Below are 17,244 nucleotides of genomic sequence, written 5' to 3'. Positions count from 1 at the left end.
CTTGGTGTGAGCATGTGTTGATGTAAACAGTTGCTGTAAATACTTTTGTAAGTAGAGCATCTTTTCACTCAAGGGAAAAGTGGCAGTCTGGGCCTGGCACTGAGCCAGAGACTGCTCCTTGATTGGTTACGATATTTTGTTTAATTTTATTGCTGACTCTTAGTCCCTGTGATGATTGCTACAGTTTTGTAACAGTTTTGGTGTGAGTGTAGCTCACTGCACCAAAGGAGAAAGAGTGAGGTTCTGAGAGAGGAGGAGAGAGGGAGAAGTAATCCCAGGGAGGACAGAGTAGGGAAAAAGGAATAGTCCGGAGTAGAGAGAAAAGAGTGGAGTCTGAGGAAAGACAGACGGCACTGCAACGGCCCAATAAAGACTGTTTGGAGAGGTGAGTGGTCTGCTGTGCTATTTGAGATTTCAAACCTCTGATCCCACCTTTCAAGGGAACAACACCATGCCCCCTTCCCAGGACTTAAGGGGGAAAAAAAGAGGGTCTTTGATCATTGGAGTGCTATGGATCACTAGAGAAATCAGGGACAAAGAGCCAGGGCCTCACATCAGAGGCTTGCCACTTGTTAAGTCATGCCAGAGCTGGTTTCAGAGGGTCCTCAAGGACAGAGAGACTGAATAAGGCCTGTTCTTGGGGACTCTCAAGGAGGAATGTGTGCTGAAGTGGGGTGATCTGTGATACCATGTAGTATACTCGGAATTTGCAAAACAAAGCAAAATAAAGTATGTTTTGTCTAAACCACTGAACAACTACTGACTTTTATGTGGTTTGCAACTAAAACCAGAACAGCCTAGGTTTACATAAAAATGAGTCAGGCTTTAGCTTTTTTCCTACCCAGGAGAACGCATAAAAGCAGCAGAGTCTCCCAATGCCTGAAGAAGGGTGTTTGCGCCCAAAAGCTTGCAAAGAACTTTTCTCCAACTATTTAATTAGTTTAATAAAAGATATCATATCTATCCAAAGAACCCTGCCATCAGGCTAATTCAGATTCTCTTAAATCTCAGCAAAGCTCAACAAACCCCTTTGTGCATCTGGTGTCAGATTTCTCTTCAAGCTCCAAACTATAAGTGATCAGACTGCAAGTCAGTTGGTAAGAAGGCACAATACTTTTGTGAACCACATGAACAGCCAGTTCAGTGTGTGAGACTCTTCCAGCTTCTGATGAATACTGAGCTCACACAGGGTATGTGAGACTTACTGCATATAGCAGCCAAGTCATTCCTTTGTTTTGTCTCATTAACATAAATGTTCATGGACTAGTATTGTGATGCCCATCCTTACTACAACCAGGCAAGTTGTTATAAGAAACTATTGGGTTGCTGCCAAGATGAAGAAGAGCCATGGGAATGCAGCTGCAAATCTCTCACCGTGAGAGTGCCAGCAGTAAAAAATAAGTACAGAGCACAGGGAGAAAAAGAGCAATGTAACCATGCCATAACAGAAGAGAGATAGGGGAGAGGGGAAAAAAAGTAATCTCACAGAAGTGAATACAGAAAAAGGGGAATGGAGGAAAAATAATGATTCTATCATACATATTTTATTTAGCTGATTCAAATTATTGAATTATTATTAAATTATCAAATTATTAAATTTACTAAATTGTCAGTAAGCTATTAAATTGATTATAAAGTATTAAATTAATATTATAATTGTTCTGTTTTCTGGGGAGGGGGAGGAAAGGAATCAAAGTGGGGGGAAATAGTAAAATCAGGATCTGGGCAGAGAAGGTAATGAAGAATTTTCTGGCTAATCATTACCATTGGTAAGAGAAAGCATTTTTAAAAATCTGGTGAAAGCACTACATGATACTATGATGAAACCATAACAGCATGTGGCCACAGAAATGGGTAGAATGTTATATACTCAGAGTGACCATGGCTGAAGGTTCAAGCACAAGAAAGAGAATATTAACTGTGAGGAGTTTAATCTTTTGATTCAATATCTAGGTCTTTGCTTCTTAATTGAAAAAAGTAATAGCCAAGGAGATTTTGAAACATGCATTACATCTAATGGGTGACTCAGACCTTGGGTCTGAGAAAGAATTACTGAGCATGCTCAATATTCATTAAAGTTAGGTGACAGATTCTTATTCCAGTTTTATACTAGTTCAACTTCACTGATACCAAGAGAGTTACTCCAGCTGAAAACCAAGTAAACTAGTTGCAGAACTCTTAGAGTTATTTTTATACTCAAGGACAAATTTACTCGTACCTTCCATATTCTTTACAGCACTTTTGCAATCCCAAGCAAGGCAAAAGTTCATATGATCATAAAACCAGCAGATGCAGCTGGTAAATCTAGAGTGTAGATGTTACAGTTTGATCTAAAAAAGGGACTTAAGAATTTGATTCCCATCCTTTAATCCACAGGTATGAGTTACATACCCAGGCTCTCTAGACAATGCATGAGGAAAGTAAGATCCACACAATCAAATCAACAAAAGAGCAGATTAACTAGGCAGCTGCCTAAATTAGTCAGTAGGAAATGCTGTGGAGAAGCATATATCTATAATCCCACACACTTTTGGATTTTAGAGGCCTTTCTCAGCCTGAGAGTCACGAGCTATTACCTTCTCCTGGATTTACATGCCTATACCCTTTCTTTTGAAATCTGAGCAGAATTCAATCTTTCCTTTCAAGGTATAGCAACAGAATCTACCCTCTCTGTAGCCAGATTTGGGTTCTGTGAGTGGTTGTGATGCAACCATAGCCTTAAGGGCTATTCACAGCCTACAACCTCCCTTACAGCCATGGCCATGTCTTGCAAGTGTTACTTGCAATCATTACAATCATTCCCTTGTCAGAGCCTCAGCCTTCTTGGCCCCTGCCCCCTTTCTCTAGCTGGGCCTTCTAGCCTAGGCTCAGTGTGCTGGACCTGGCTTTTGGGTCCCAACTCTTGTCTCAATTACTTTAGCCCTAAGCCTCCTGAATCTGTCTCCACCCTGTCTTCAGAAGTGAGCCTTCTTTGACTCTGTCTGGGCTGACTGGCCCTGTCTCCTCCCTGTTCATGGCACTGAGCCACCTTGGCTCTGTCTAGGACTTCTGGCCCTGCTCAGTGAATTTAGCTTACTTTGCCTCTGTATGGGCCCCCTGATCCTGTTTGTCTCCCACCCATGCTAGGCTTCGACTTCTTGCTAGGCTACAACCTCCTTTAGGCTTCATTCTTCTGTGTGTTTTGAGCCCTTAGCCCCAGCAGGACTCAACACACTTTCATTCCCTCAGGCACAATTGGGACCTCTGCCAACGTCTGATAGCCCCATCCCAAACTGCCAGTCTAAACTGTAAGAAAAGAACAAGCCTACTGGCTATAACACAAATTAAACCTGTTCTATGTCCAAGTGTCAACAGTTGCTTACAATCAGGGCAGCAAGGCTTCCCCTTATTCTGAGTTGTATCTCTCTATGTGTCATCATCAATGTCCTACTGGCAGCCTTTAGGGCAGCTCAAAAGTTAGCCAGATTTTCTCCTGTGGTTTTTCTGACCAGAGACTTCTCCTTCTGGCTTGCAGGGTCAGCCCCTTGTCCTGACTCAGGCTGTATGCCAGGGGCAGACAAATTAGTGCAAAAGGAGGGCTGCTTACTGAGTTTTGGCAAGCTGTCAAAAGCTGCATGGGTAGCCCTACCCCTTGATGGGTGCCACACCCCCTGGTCACCATCTTAGGACTGGAAACCCCACCCCCTAACACATGACCTTTGCCATCAGAAGTCCCTCCCCTTGCCCCTGGAAATACTCCTTTTAGCAAAGGGTTTTGCCATCTCAGAACCAGAAAAATACCAAATTATATGCTAAAAATCAAACATCTATACCAGTCATTAACTTGATTTTGACAACGTAGACAAATGCAAGGTACTGCACCTTGGGAGAAGGAATCCACAGCATACATACAGGCTGGGGAGTTCCCCTATTGAAAGCACAGAGGTGGAATGGGATCTTGGAGCCATTATTGACTCCAAGATGAACATGAGCCACCAATGCCAGACCGCAGCCAGCAAGGCCAGCCATACCTTGTCATGCATCCAAAGATACATCTCAAGCTGGTCCAGAGAGGTGATGCTCCCCCTCTGTGTGACTTTGGCTAGGCCGCAGTTGGAGTTCTGCATCCAGTACTGGGTGCCGCACTTCAAGAGGGATGTGGCCAGCCTGGAGAGGGTTCAGAGGAGGGCCACCCACTTGGTGAAAGGGAAGCAGGACAGGCCCTATGAGGAGAGACTGAGGAACCTGAACCTGTTCATCCTTGACAAGAGGAGGCTGAGGGGGGACCTAGTGGCTGTCTACAAAGTCATCAGGGGAGATCAACAGCAAATAGGTAACAGCCTTTTCTCCCCAGCACCACCTGCGGTGACAAGGAATAATGGTAATAAGCTGATGGAGAATAGATTTAGGTTAGAGATCAGAAAGCAATATTTTACAGTTAGAGTGGCCAAAAACTGGAACCAGCATCCCAGGGCAGTGGTCCTTGCCCCTACCTTGGGCAAATTGAAGGGGAGGTTGGATGGTCACCTGTCTGGGGTCTTGTAAACTCAGCATTCATTCCTGCCTGTGGCAGGGGTTCAGACTAGATGATCAGTTCAGGTCCCTCCTAACACTAGCTACTATGAAACTATGAAACTATGATTTAAAAAATATTTTTGCCATGATTTACATGTGTTTGCATAGTGTACATAGAGGTGATTGCATAATAGCTTAAAATGAAGTCTTACTCTTGTATACTGTGGGGGGTGGGGAGCATGGGGATGGGTATAGGTTTGTGGGGGTCAGTGGGTGTGTGGCGTGAGGAAGCATGTGTGTATATGTGTAGATATGTGTGGTGTGGGTTGCTATTGGGTTTGTGGGGGACTGTGTCTGGGGGCTGAGGGTGGCTGGAGTGTGTGAGGGGGTGTGGGTGTGGGGGGTCTGTGTGTATAGTAGTGAGAGAGGTGATATGGATGCATGTGTAAGTTGGCGTGTGCTTGTGGGACTTGCCCCATGAACACACACACATACATAGGCACATGCACACGCACGCACACTCTGTGCCTCCGCCACTACACACAGACACAAAAACACACATACATTGTTCCTGGCCCCAGGGTACAGGTGGAGGCCCCGTGCTCTGGCAATGCAGCTGGGAGCCACATGGTTTTGGCTACAAAGGACCAACTCGTGGGATCATAATAAATTGTAGTTTATTAGACAGGATGTGAAGTGACCAATAAAATCATAAATGCAAACTTTGAGTTACAGGTGGTACTGGTCACCTTAGCACATATGCACTAACTCATTCAAACGCATGTAGCATATTGTATAATAGCTGCTGTAATGATGGTGGGAGTGCAGATATCAGTATATCTACCTGTCCAAGGCCCTGGAGTCTGCTGTTGATGGTCAGCTTCCTTCAAGACAATGTCTTCTCCAGAAGGGGGTCACCTGCCTTTTATCCCTTTCTGGCAGACTTGTGTAGTCCCTCATTATTATCTTGGCTACCCAATCCGGAGGGCGCTGTCCCACCTGGGTCTTGAGTAGTACCTGACAACTGTTAGTCACAGGGGTCTCTGCCTGCTGGTACCTGAAGTTTTGGGAGTCCACCCTTGACTTACTGACTTAATGACTGTATTGTCATGGCTTACAGGTATAAACCATAGGGCAAGTGCTCAGTTCCAAGAATCAGTTCTTTAGCTTGATTAGCTTAAAATGGAGTTCCTTTGTCTAGGCTATTGTCTATTGATGATCGTCATTCACTCGCATTCACTCAACAGATTTTATCACTTTACAATTACAATTTCAATGCAGTTTTAACAATGGTCCAGGGTGTTACTTCATTCTACAGGGACTACATTCCTTAGGAGTTTAAAAGTATAAAATATAAAATACAAAATGCCATGGTAAAGATGAGACAGTTGAAATATGAAGATGCACTGTAAGAAATATATAAAAGTGCAATGTGAGGTAGTGAGGATCAAAGGTTACTGGGGACAGTAAGTGAGTTAGATTAGCACAGGATATATTTACAGTCTTTGCAGTGGATATTTTAGTTCTTTTGTTTTTTTTAGTGACACTGAGCTTAATTGATATGTAAATGTAGTTTCTAGGTTTCTTCTACAGAAAGCCACTTCAGATTTCTGGCTTTCTCTGAGTCTTGCCACAACCATGCAATGAGTGTGTTAGGTCTCTGCCAATACTTAGAAGGAAAAGAAATGCAAAAAAAAAAAGGGGGGAGGGGGTGCAGGCAAGAAGGGGCTTCATTATATCCATGTCCAGAAGGGAAATATACAAAGGGGGCTTTCTGCTACAAAGTGGTGCTGGAACAAGCATTCAGGGAAGTAGTGAAAGTGGCAGAGACTTCCAGTTGGGGGAAGGTAGGGTAGGAGGGGGGCAGGTCTGAGCTGGCTTTGCCCCTGGGTCCTCCTAGCTTCTCCTGGGTCCTACTGCCCCTGGCTCCTGTCATCTTTGACAGGGAGCCAGGAACAGATAAACATTCATTTTCCAAACGTTTTAGGTGCCCTGTGGGCCAGATAGAATGGCCTGGTTGGCCAGATACAATGGCTTAGTGGGCTGGATCTGGCCTGTGGGCTGTATTTTGCCCACCCTTGCCCTATGCTTTTATGCTACCTAAGCCCTGTCCCTTCCAATCAGCTGGTGCTTCAGCCTCACAGAGGTTTCTCCTTAGAGTCTGACAGCCAGTTACCATGGCAGCTCATGATTGCTGCTCTACCAACAGAAGCCAGGTTCTGCCCTAATGTCCTACTGCATAGCAGCAAACTCTGCAATAGGTAGTCTTGGCCTTTTATCCTTAGCTGCTTATTCCTTTGCAGCCAAATTACCTCAGGCAGAATTCTCTGGGCTGGCTGCAGGTGAGCCCCTTCACTCTAATGGTTGGCGGAGGTCTCTAATGGACAGCTCTCTGTCTAGGCAACAATATTTCTTTGCTCTTTGCCCCCTTCCTTCTTGTGGCTAACACCTCTCAGCTGTCTGGGCTTCATCTGGTGCTCTTTGCCCCCTTCAGGTAGCAGGAGCTCTAGGTTCTCTGTTACGTACCCCCACACTTCCACTCCCCCCATCCTCCATGCACATATGCACTTTGTACACGTGTGCGCATGTAATAGCTTAGTAGTAGTGGTCATGAACTCAGCAAGATTGTGGGGACTTGAATTAGATTCTTTCCTCTCTCTGAAAGAATTCCAACCCACATTTCCCACATCTATGAAGTGTGATCTAACCACTAGGTTGTTGGCTTCTGGAGGGAAACAAAGTGACACATTCAGTTTTGAAGAAACTGTTCCACTTTGCACACATATATATAATTAAATGTTCATTGTCCTCGAGTGAGTGCAAGTTAGAAGGAAAACAACTCTCATGCCTGGTGATTATGGCACTTTTGTGGGATCATTTCCCTGTTCCACTGAATCCTTAGGATTAAAGGAGCAACATAAGCTGTGGAGCAAGGACTAGAACTCTCCATTTATTTTATGAATATAATAGGTAAGTTTATCTTAAGAGGATTTTCTCTGAGGCTAATAGTCTAGTATGCTATTACAAGATTAACCCCTTTTTACATAAAACTACAATAGATAACTAACACATGTCAGAAGGGTCTTGTTAGATCAAATTGATTATTTCATTTCAGTGTAAGTTAAGATTTTGGCAAGATGCCTATAACACACTGTTATCACAGCTTGCTGAAAAAAGACCTCACCGGTATGTTCCTAGATTTATAACTTATTCCTAAAGTTAAACAGTGTTCTCCAATAATAACAAAGAGATTTTGACATGAACAGCTGGGAAATTAAGTTTTAGAGAATCAATAGATAGCGTTGGATATATATTTCTGTCACTTCAACCTTTCACAAAACAAGTTTGCATTTTCATGAAAGTTGAGTCTGTCCTTGGGGTGCACAGATGGTTCTGTAAACCATATGGCACCAAAATTGCTTTACTGTATGTAGTTGACATGGTAACAGCTAGTCATCATCAAAAAATGAGAAGTATTGTGGGTAAATTGTCTGTTCCTAATGTTCCATTGAGAACATTTTATTTACATCTGAGAAGCATGTTTAACCAAAATTAGATAACAATTTACAGTATCTCTTTAGACCAGTTTGTCCACAGAGCTAGAATAAATGTAAGTACTTAGGCAGTTTTAGTACAGGGCTGAATGGGAGTAACTGACATGGCATTCACGAATGAATAAGCAGTCATCAACACCTGGAAGATAATAAATTTTCTCATGTTTTCAGCTTGGTTTGAATCATATATCATTATGTTGTTTGGGAGAGTTGAGGTTGAAGGTGAATCCCTTAATTAAAATGTTAAAAGCTTGAATGAAACTGCAGAAACAGCTTTGGTTTCCTTGAAACTAAGAAGTTGCAAAAAGCAATCTGTGTTTAATACCCATGCCAATATATTTTTTAAAGGGTGTATAAAGATGAGCTCCTAAATTCAAAAATGTTCTAATTCATGTATTAAAATAAAGACTTTACTTTTAGACACAGATTTTTGTTAACTTTTGCCACAAAGTTTTTATTTGATTATATCAGAAGTAATAGAAGTAGAAATGATAGTAATATTCACCAGCAGTAGTATTTAATCAAATGTTGAGCAAATTTAGATGATAACTTTGTCAAACTTTATCCTTGGCCTGAAATTTTCTCTATTTGGTGTTCGCCCCATTTATTTTTGAGACTAGGAATACAGGAAAAACATTTTAGCCATGTTAAAAAAAATCTTATAGCTCTTTCACTGGAACTTGAAATTTGGTTTAATGGATGTCTTTTTTCTGCTTCTTTTTTTTTTAATAGGTCAGTTATTAGCCTTTGAAATTGTAAGTCACATATACTTATGATTTCAAAGACTTTCTAGAGCTATTTTTTCAATTATTATTACAAGGCAGCTGGGAATGAATATATTTTTTCTGTAAGTTCAGAGAATGCCTTTTTCATAAAAAAAATTGGAGTAATGCGGGCTAGGCAAAACCACTGTAAGTTGGATAGACAACTGGCTCAATAACCACAGGCAAGGGTTCTTTCATAAATGGATCCATTCAGAATGGAAGGAGGTTTCGAGTGGAGTCCCACAGAGGTCTGTCCTGGGCCCAGTGCTGTTCAATGTATCTATTAATGATTTGGTTGCTGGCATAGGAAGGTTCTTGAGCAAGTCTGCAAACAGTATGAAACTGGGAAGGATTTTGAATATGCTGGAGAACAGGAGCACAATTCAAAAGAATATCAACATATTGAAAAGCTGGGCTGGAGCTAGCAGGATGAAGCTGACAAATGTAAGGTGCTAGACCTCAGGAAGAATAATTAAAAATACAAATACATAGTGGGGAACATCTGTTTGGATGGCAGTACTATGGAAAAGGACTTTTCTTGGTAGACCACAGACTCAGTGTAAGTCTACAGTGTGATGCAGCCACACAAAAGGTGAATGCGGTTTCAGTTGCATCAATAGAAGCATTAGGTGCAAGACACAGGAGGTGATGGTGCTTCTCTATTCAGCAATGATTATGAATACTTTCTAGAATTTCTAAATGATTCTCAGTATAGTTCTGAGCTCCAAATTTTAAAAATACATGGAGAAGTTAGGGAAGGTCTAGAGGTGGGCAACAAAGATGACTGAAGGCTTCGAAAGGAAATTATACCAGGAGAGGCTGAAGGAGCTAGGCATGTTTAGCTTGCAGAAAAGGCACTATGGAGGGGACATTATAGCAGCCTTCAAATACTTGAAGGGCTGCCAAAAAGAAGAGGGAAAGCACTTTTTCTTTCTTGCCACAGAGAGAATGACATGGACCAGTGGCTTGAAGTTGCTACAAAGTAAGTTTAGATTGGATATCTGGAAAAATATTTTTCACTGTGAGAATATTGAGGCAGTGGAATAGATGGCCTAGGGAAGTTGTGAACTCTCCATCACTTGCAGTGTTCAAGAAGAGGTTGGACAGTCCCTAGTCAGGGATGATCTAAGCATAGCTATGCCTATTTTCTACCATGGGTATTTCCCATGCTTCTGGGCTTTGCTGATTGCTCCCCTCCACTGCCCCCCTGCACTGCACTAGGCAGCCTGGCCATGGCACCCCCCACCCAGGCAGCTTCTCTTGGCCATTCCACCCCTATCCCTGAGAGCACTGCCACTGGTCTCCAGCACTGCTGGCTTGGCCACACAGCTCCCCACTACCCCAAAGACCTCCCACTCCCTTCTCCAACTGGAGGGGCAGGCACTTCTGGGTGGGGCTTACTGAGAACAATGCAGTCCTGAGCTTGCTGGTGGGACTGAGTTGTGTCAGAGCCCCCTGAATTGCCACATCCCCAACACCCAGACACCTTCCCAGTGCTGGCACGCACCCACATTGTGTCACAGGAACACATACCCGTGCCCTAAACACACACATAACTCCACACAGACACACCTCACATCCCCTCCACACACAAATCCTCTCCACACACCCTGGCTACACACACACACCCTACAAACCCCCACACCCAGCCCCCTGGGCAGTCCCTAAACCCTGGCCCTCCAACCCCTCCTCCTCATCCCATAGACTTACCTGTATCCAGCTGCTGGAGCTGCTCCTACCACCTGCCTAGCTGTATTGCTGGCCACATGTACGTGCGGGCACACATGCACATGAGACTCCCAGCCTCCAATCACCCTCCCCCTACTCCCCTCAGCCCCAAGCATCTCCTTGGAGACTGGAACACTGCCAACCTGCAGGGAGAAGCCAATGGTTTCCTGGTTCAAAGGCTAAAATCTGGATTTTTCTCCTTTAAAAAGGAAAATCTGCATTTTTTTTCCCATGGGAAAACCCAGATCCTTGGTAATCAGCATCACTTTCTTCAAACAGTTGAAATTTGTTTGTCAGTAGTGTAAGGATGACCAGGGAGCCAATGAACGGGGGCTGCAAACAGGGTAAGAAGTTTGTGGCAGTTTTCAGGCCAGGACCTAGGCCCATTTGTGCCCTACCCCCCTTTTTTGAGAAGCAAGTCTTTCAGCTTGGCATGAGGAAGCTAGGAAAAAAAGGAACTCTTCGGGGCCAACGAAAAGTAAGCACGCCAGTTCCAGGAGAGTTGATTAGAGAAGGTCTGTTTGGAAGAAGGGCAGTTAGAGAGAGAAGGCAGATTAAGAAACCCAGGGAAATGGCTGGAGGACATCATAATGCCACTGTCTCTGCTTGCACCTGTGATGTTTATGTCCAAGCAGGACCACTCACCATAGATGCTTCCACCAAGGTCCAGGTTTGGCACTGTGGGGACTGCGGCTTGCAGGTTCCTTCCAGTGACAGCCAGGTCAAGGAGCGCCTGAGGCATGAGAAGTGCCTTCTGATGGTTTCTGTCAGGGAACAGGCAAGAGAACTACAGATGGAGGTGGCAAGGTGCCAAAGGATCCTCTGCCATAAGAAGAGCCACACGCATGATCAGAGGTCAGAAAAACAGACCTTACGATGAGAGGCTGAGAGCTATGGGACTCTTCAGCCTGGAAAAGTGCAGGCTCAGGGGCAATCTGATGGCCACCTATAAGTTTTTCAGGGGTGTTCACCAGGATCTTGGGGAACATTTATTCACCAGAGTGCCCCAAGGGATGACAAGATCGAATGGTTATAAACTCCTCCAAGACCATTTCAGGCTGGACATAAGGAAGAATTTCTTTACTGTCCGAGCCTCCAAGGTCAGGAATAGCCTGCCATTGGAGGTGGTTCAAGTACCTACTTTGAATGCCTTCAAGAGAAATTTGCATGTTTATCTTGCTGGGATCCCATGACCCCAGTTGACTTCCTGCCCCTAGGGCAGGGGGCTGGACTCAATGATCTTCCAATGTCCTTTCCGGCCCTAATGTCTATTAAATCTATGTATTCATTGATTCAATGCTGGAGGAGACCTCTGGGATTATGGAGGAAGAAATGTCAGGTGCAGCTTTAGAGAAGAGAGAGGACAGATCTGCAGCCCTAGCAGCAGAGAAGAAGAAGCATATTCCACTGGTGGAGGAAGACAGGTCAGGCCTCACCAATGTGGGAAGGATTGAGATGACAGCCACCAAGAAAAAACAACAGGTGGTGGTGTCTGGAGACTCCCTTCTGTGGTGGACGAGGGAGCCATCTGTTGACCTGACCTGTTGTCTTGGGAGGTCAGCTGCTGACCTGAATCTCACATCTGAGATGTCACAGAGGGACTAGCAAGACTCATCTAGCACTCTGACTACTACCCCATGCTGGTCATCCATGTAGGCACCAGTGATATTGCCAGGGGAGACCCTGAGTGTATCAAAAGTGACTATAGGGCTCTGGGTACAAGCGTGAGATGGTCTGTGGCTCAGGTTGTGTTGTTGTCAATCCTTCCTGTCAAAGGAAAGGACCCAGGCAGGAGAAAGTGCATCCTGCAGATCAACACTGGGCTGTGCAGGTGGTATCCCCAGCAGTGATTTGGCTTCTTTGACCATATGTTCTTCCAAGAACAAAGATCATTGGGAAGAGATGGGATCTACCTGACAAAGATAGGAAAGAGTGTCTTTACAGACAGGGTCACTAGCCTAGTGAGGAGGTGCTGTTAACTAGATTCTGTGGGAGATGGAGACCAAAGCCCTGAAGTAAGTGGGGAAGTGGGAGACTTAGAGGAACAGCAAGTAGGTCAATAGGGGAGATGCTCTCATACTTCATGAGAAATCAGGGCAATCGACTAGTTTCTTCAGGTGCCTGTACACAAATGCACAGAGCCTGGGAAACAAGCAGGAAGAATTGGAAGTCCTCGCACAGTCACAGAACTATGACGTGGCTGGAATAATTGGGACTTGGTGGGATAGCTCACATGACTGGAACACTATCATGGATGCATGCAAACTGTTCAGGAAGCACAGGTAGGGGAGAAGACGAGGAGGAGTTTCACTTTATGTAAAAGAGCCATATGATTGCTCAGTGCTGCAGTATGAAACTGCAGATAGGCCTGTTGACAATCTCTGGGTTAGGGTCAGAGAGGAGAGCAACAAGAGTGATGTCATGGTGGAGGGTCTGCTATAGATCACCGGACCAGAAGGAAATGTTGTATGAGGCTTTCTTCAAACAGCTAAGGGAAGTTTCCCAGTCACAGGCCCTGGTTTTTGTGGGGGACTTCAATTACTCTGACTTCCACTAGGAGGGCAATACAGCAGTGCACAGGCAATCCAGGATGTTTTTGGAGAGTGCTGGGATCAACTTCTTGGTGCAAGTGCTGGAGTGGCCAGCTAGGGGCCATGCTCTTTTTTACCTGCAGCTCACAAAAAGGGAAGAATTGGTGGGGAACATAGTAGTGGATGGCAACTTGGGTAGCAGTGACCATGAGATGATAGAGTTCAGGATCCTGAGGATAGTAAGGAGGTACAGCAGCAGAGTAAGGACCCTGGACTTCAGAAAAGCAGACTTTGACTTGCTCAAGGAACTCATGGGCAGGATTCCCTGGAAATCCAGTCTGAGGGGGAGAGGAATTGAGGAGAGCTAATTGTACTTCAAAGAAGTCTTACTGAGAGTGCAGGAACAAATCATCCCGATGCTCAGGAAGACAGAATGCCAGCTTGGCTTAGCAGGGAACTCTTCAATAAACTAAATCATGGAAAGGAAGTTTATAAGAAGTGGGAAAATGTACAAATAACTGGGGAAGAATATAAGAGCAGTGCTTGGGCCTGCAGGAATGAAGTCAGGAAGGCAAAAATGCAATTGGAGTTGCAACTAGCAAGGGATGTGAAGGGTAAAAAGAAGGGTTTCTACAAGTATGTCAGTAGCAAGGGGAGGATCAGGGAAAGTGTGGATCCCTAACTAAATGGGGGAGGCAACCTTGTGACAGAGGATGCAGAAAAGGCTGAAGTTCTCAATGCCTTTTTTGCCTCAGTCTTCACAGGCAAGGTCAGCTCCCAGACTACTTTACCAGGCAGCACTGTTTGAGAAGGAGGTGAGCAGCCCTCAGTGGTGAAATAACAGGTTAGGGACTATTTAGAAACACTGGATATGTACAAATGCATGGGGTTGGATGGGATGCACCCGAGGGTGCTGAGGGAGCTGGCTGATGTGATTGAAGATCCATTGGCCATCATCTTTTAAAATTCATAGTGGTCAGAAAACATCCTGGATGATTGGAAAAGTGCAAACATAGTGCCCAAATTTAAGGAAGGGAAGAAGGAGGATCCAGGGAACTGCAGACCAGTCAGCCTCACCTCAGTCCCTGGGAAAATTATGGAGCACATCCCAAGGAATCCACTTGTAAGCACTTGGAGGGGAAGAAGGTGATTGGGACCAGCCAGCATGGATTCACCAGGGGAAGTCATGCCTGACCAACCTGATTGCCTTCTATGATGAGGTGACTAGCTTGGTGGATGTGGGGAGACCAGTGGATGTGGTGTACCTTGATTTTAGCAAGGCTTTTGATGCAGTCTCCCACCTCATTCTCGCAGGCAAGCTAAGGAAGTATGAGCTGGAGGAATGGACAGTATGGTGGATAGAAAACTGGCTGGAACATCAGGCTCAGAGAGCACTAATCAATGGCTTGATCAATGACTGCTGGTATCAAGTGGAGTGCCCCAGGGGTCAGTTTTGTTCTTCAACAACGACCTAGAAGATGGCATAGAGTGCACCCTCAGCAAGTTTGCAGATGACATCAAGCTGGAGGGAGTAGTAGATATGGTGGAAGGTAGGGCTAGGATTCAGAGTGACTTAAACAATTGGGAGGGTTGGGCCAAAAGAAATCTCATAAGGTTCAACAAGGACAAATGCAAAGTTCTACACTTAGGACAGAACAATCCCATGCACCAATACAGACTGAGGGCTCACTGTCTGGGAAGCAGAAAAGGACCTGGGGGTTACAGTGGACAATAAGCTGAATATGAGCCAGCAGTGCGCCCTTGTTGCCAAGAAGACTAATTTTAAAATGGCATACTTGGCTGATTTGGTAGATGTGTTACCAGTAGGTAAAGGAAAGTGATTATCCCTCTCTATTCAGCACTGGTGAGGCCACATCTGGAGTACTGTGTTCAGTGTTCAGCCCCCCACTACAGGATGTGGACAAATTGGAGGGAGTCCAGTGAAGCACATCCGACTTGGTGTGGGGGCGGGGGGACATGATTAATGAGTAAAAACTGAGGGAACTGGGCTTAGTCTAGAGAAGACAGAGAGGGGATTTAATAGCAACGTTCAACTACAAGCACAAGTCTTGGGTATTGCCCAAGTGAGTGGCACGAGAATGGAGCTACATTGGTGTTCACCCTTCTATTCCCCTTCCCTCCTATACCCTACATTTTTGCTGTGGCCATTCCAGCTCTGGGATGGTAGCAGGGAAAGCAAAGCAGCAGGAGCAGCAGCCAGTGATTTGTGGATGGGGAGATGTCACCTCATGTTTTTTGCTATTGAAAACAGTTGTTTAAATGACTGCTTGACACACATCAGCACCAATACAAGGAGGGACATCTTCCCCAGCACTGGAGAACCTCTGGCTTCTGCTCTTGCCTACGGCACAGTACTCGCCTGTTACTCCTCTCTTGCTTGTTCCTATTCCCTACATGAGTGTACAAACCCCAAAAGGGGCCAGGAAGATGCAGGCAGATGTGGCCACACCATTCAAAAAGATGGGAAGGAATTGTGTTTCTGTACAGATACAAGACACATAATCCTGCCAAAGTCCTCATCTCTGCACAAGAAGCAATGTAACAATTCCACCACTGGAGGTCAACATGGGGATACAAGTGTGCACTTTTTTCCTGTCTTACCTTAATGCCTTCTTCTTGCATTTACCAGGTTATTGTTGAAACTGTTAGCAGTCCATCACCTAGTAGAGATCATCTGGTTTGGATTTGTAGGGCTGTGTGTAACAACCAGAACCAGAAGACTTAATAAGCAATAAATATGTGCTTCTTGGAGGCATTTGGTATTTTGCCTAAACAGGTAATATTAGTGAATATAAAGCTTGTAAGTTTGTAAACTGCAAATGTAACTTGTCTGTCATACGTTTAACCAAACTGATAAAATTAACTGTTCATGGAACTGACTGGGCCCCATAGGCAAAGCTGTAGGTGTAAGATTAGGAGACCGAACGGTTTTTTGCTCAGGGTTCAGCCTTGATGATAAAACTGGATCTAACTGCCTGGCACACCCAACACATTCCAAAAAAACATATTACAAGAACGAATATTCAAATGAAGCCTAAAAGGGGTTGGAACTTAGGTGGAGCAATGTTAATTTCAAACCTAAAGGTGCTGAATCATAATTTGCTTCTTGGATAAACCCTAGTCTGGGTAGTAACCTTTTATGATAATTTTAACACCTTTCAATCCCATAGGGTAACAGCTATAGGGCAACATTATGAATGGCTCTGAGGCCAACAGATTAACATAAGACTAGGTATAAAAAGCATGTGCATCAGGTAACCAGCAGGAAGAAGGGAACAGAACAGTCATTTCTGTCCCACGCCCAAACCCCAGACTCCTGGTGTGAGTGAGGATCGGATCAAGGGACCTTCCCCGGTAACCCTCTGACAGCGTTGATTGAGGGATGCCTGATTTTGTTGGAATCACTTGACGCATACCTGGCATTGAGGGACTATTGATAAGTTGCCAGCCTATGTTTATCTATTGTTTTGAACAGCTCAGTGGCTAATACCCTGGCAGTGCCCAGTTGGCCTACGACAGAATTGATCTATCTGTTATTATTATCTGTTGTTATTATTTACTATTAGCTCTTTAATACTGCATTATCTGCTTATTGCATTTATCTTTCCGTTAACTGTTGTATGCGTGTAACCTATAATAAATTTGCCTTCATTTCACTCCCAACTTTGCCTCCTCAATCCAAAACTGAATCAAACAGCCCAGTTGACCTGTGATAAAATTGATACACTCACAGTGCCCAGCTGGCCTGTGACAGTTGTGCAACACTAATAAAGTTTGGGTTAAATTTATCCATGAACCTCTTGGGTACAGACAGATGTTCAGACCCCCATTCTAAGTCATGTTGGGTCGGGGGGGATAAAGCCTACCTGCACCACCACTCTCCCTAGCCCCACTCCCCCTCTCCCAGCTCCAAGGGTGTCAGTGAGGGGAAGAGGAGGCAGAGGGAGGGAGCATCTCTGAGCTTCCAGCTGGGGTTTGTTTCCTGGCCTGAGCTGGCAGAGGGGTGGAACAGCCCCCCCACCTCATTGGTACCTGAGGAGGGAGGGGGCCATGAGTTGTCCCCCCACTCAGGCTGGGCACAAAACCCCAGCCAGCAGCTCAGAGATGCTCGCTCCCTCTGCCTCCTCAACCCCCCCTCCCCCTGTGTAAAGA

This window comes from Gavialis gangeticus, unplaced genomic scaffold (assembly GCF_001723915.1).
Source record: "Gavialis gangeticus isolate Ggan-Ray unplaced genomic scaffold, GavGan_comp1, whole genome shotgun sequence".
NCBI classification, from domain to species: domain Eukaryota; kingdom Metazoa; phylum Chordata; order Crocodylia; family Gavialidae; genus Gavialis; species Gavialis gangeticus.
This window is presented reverse-complemented; position numbering follows the sequence as displayed.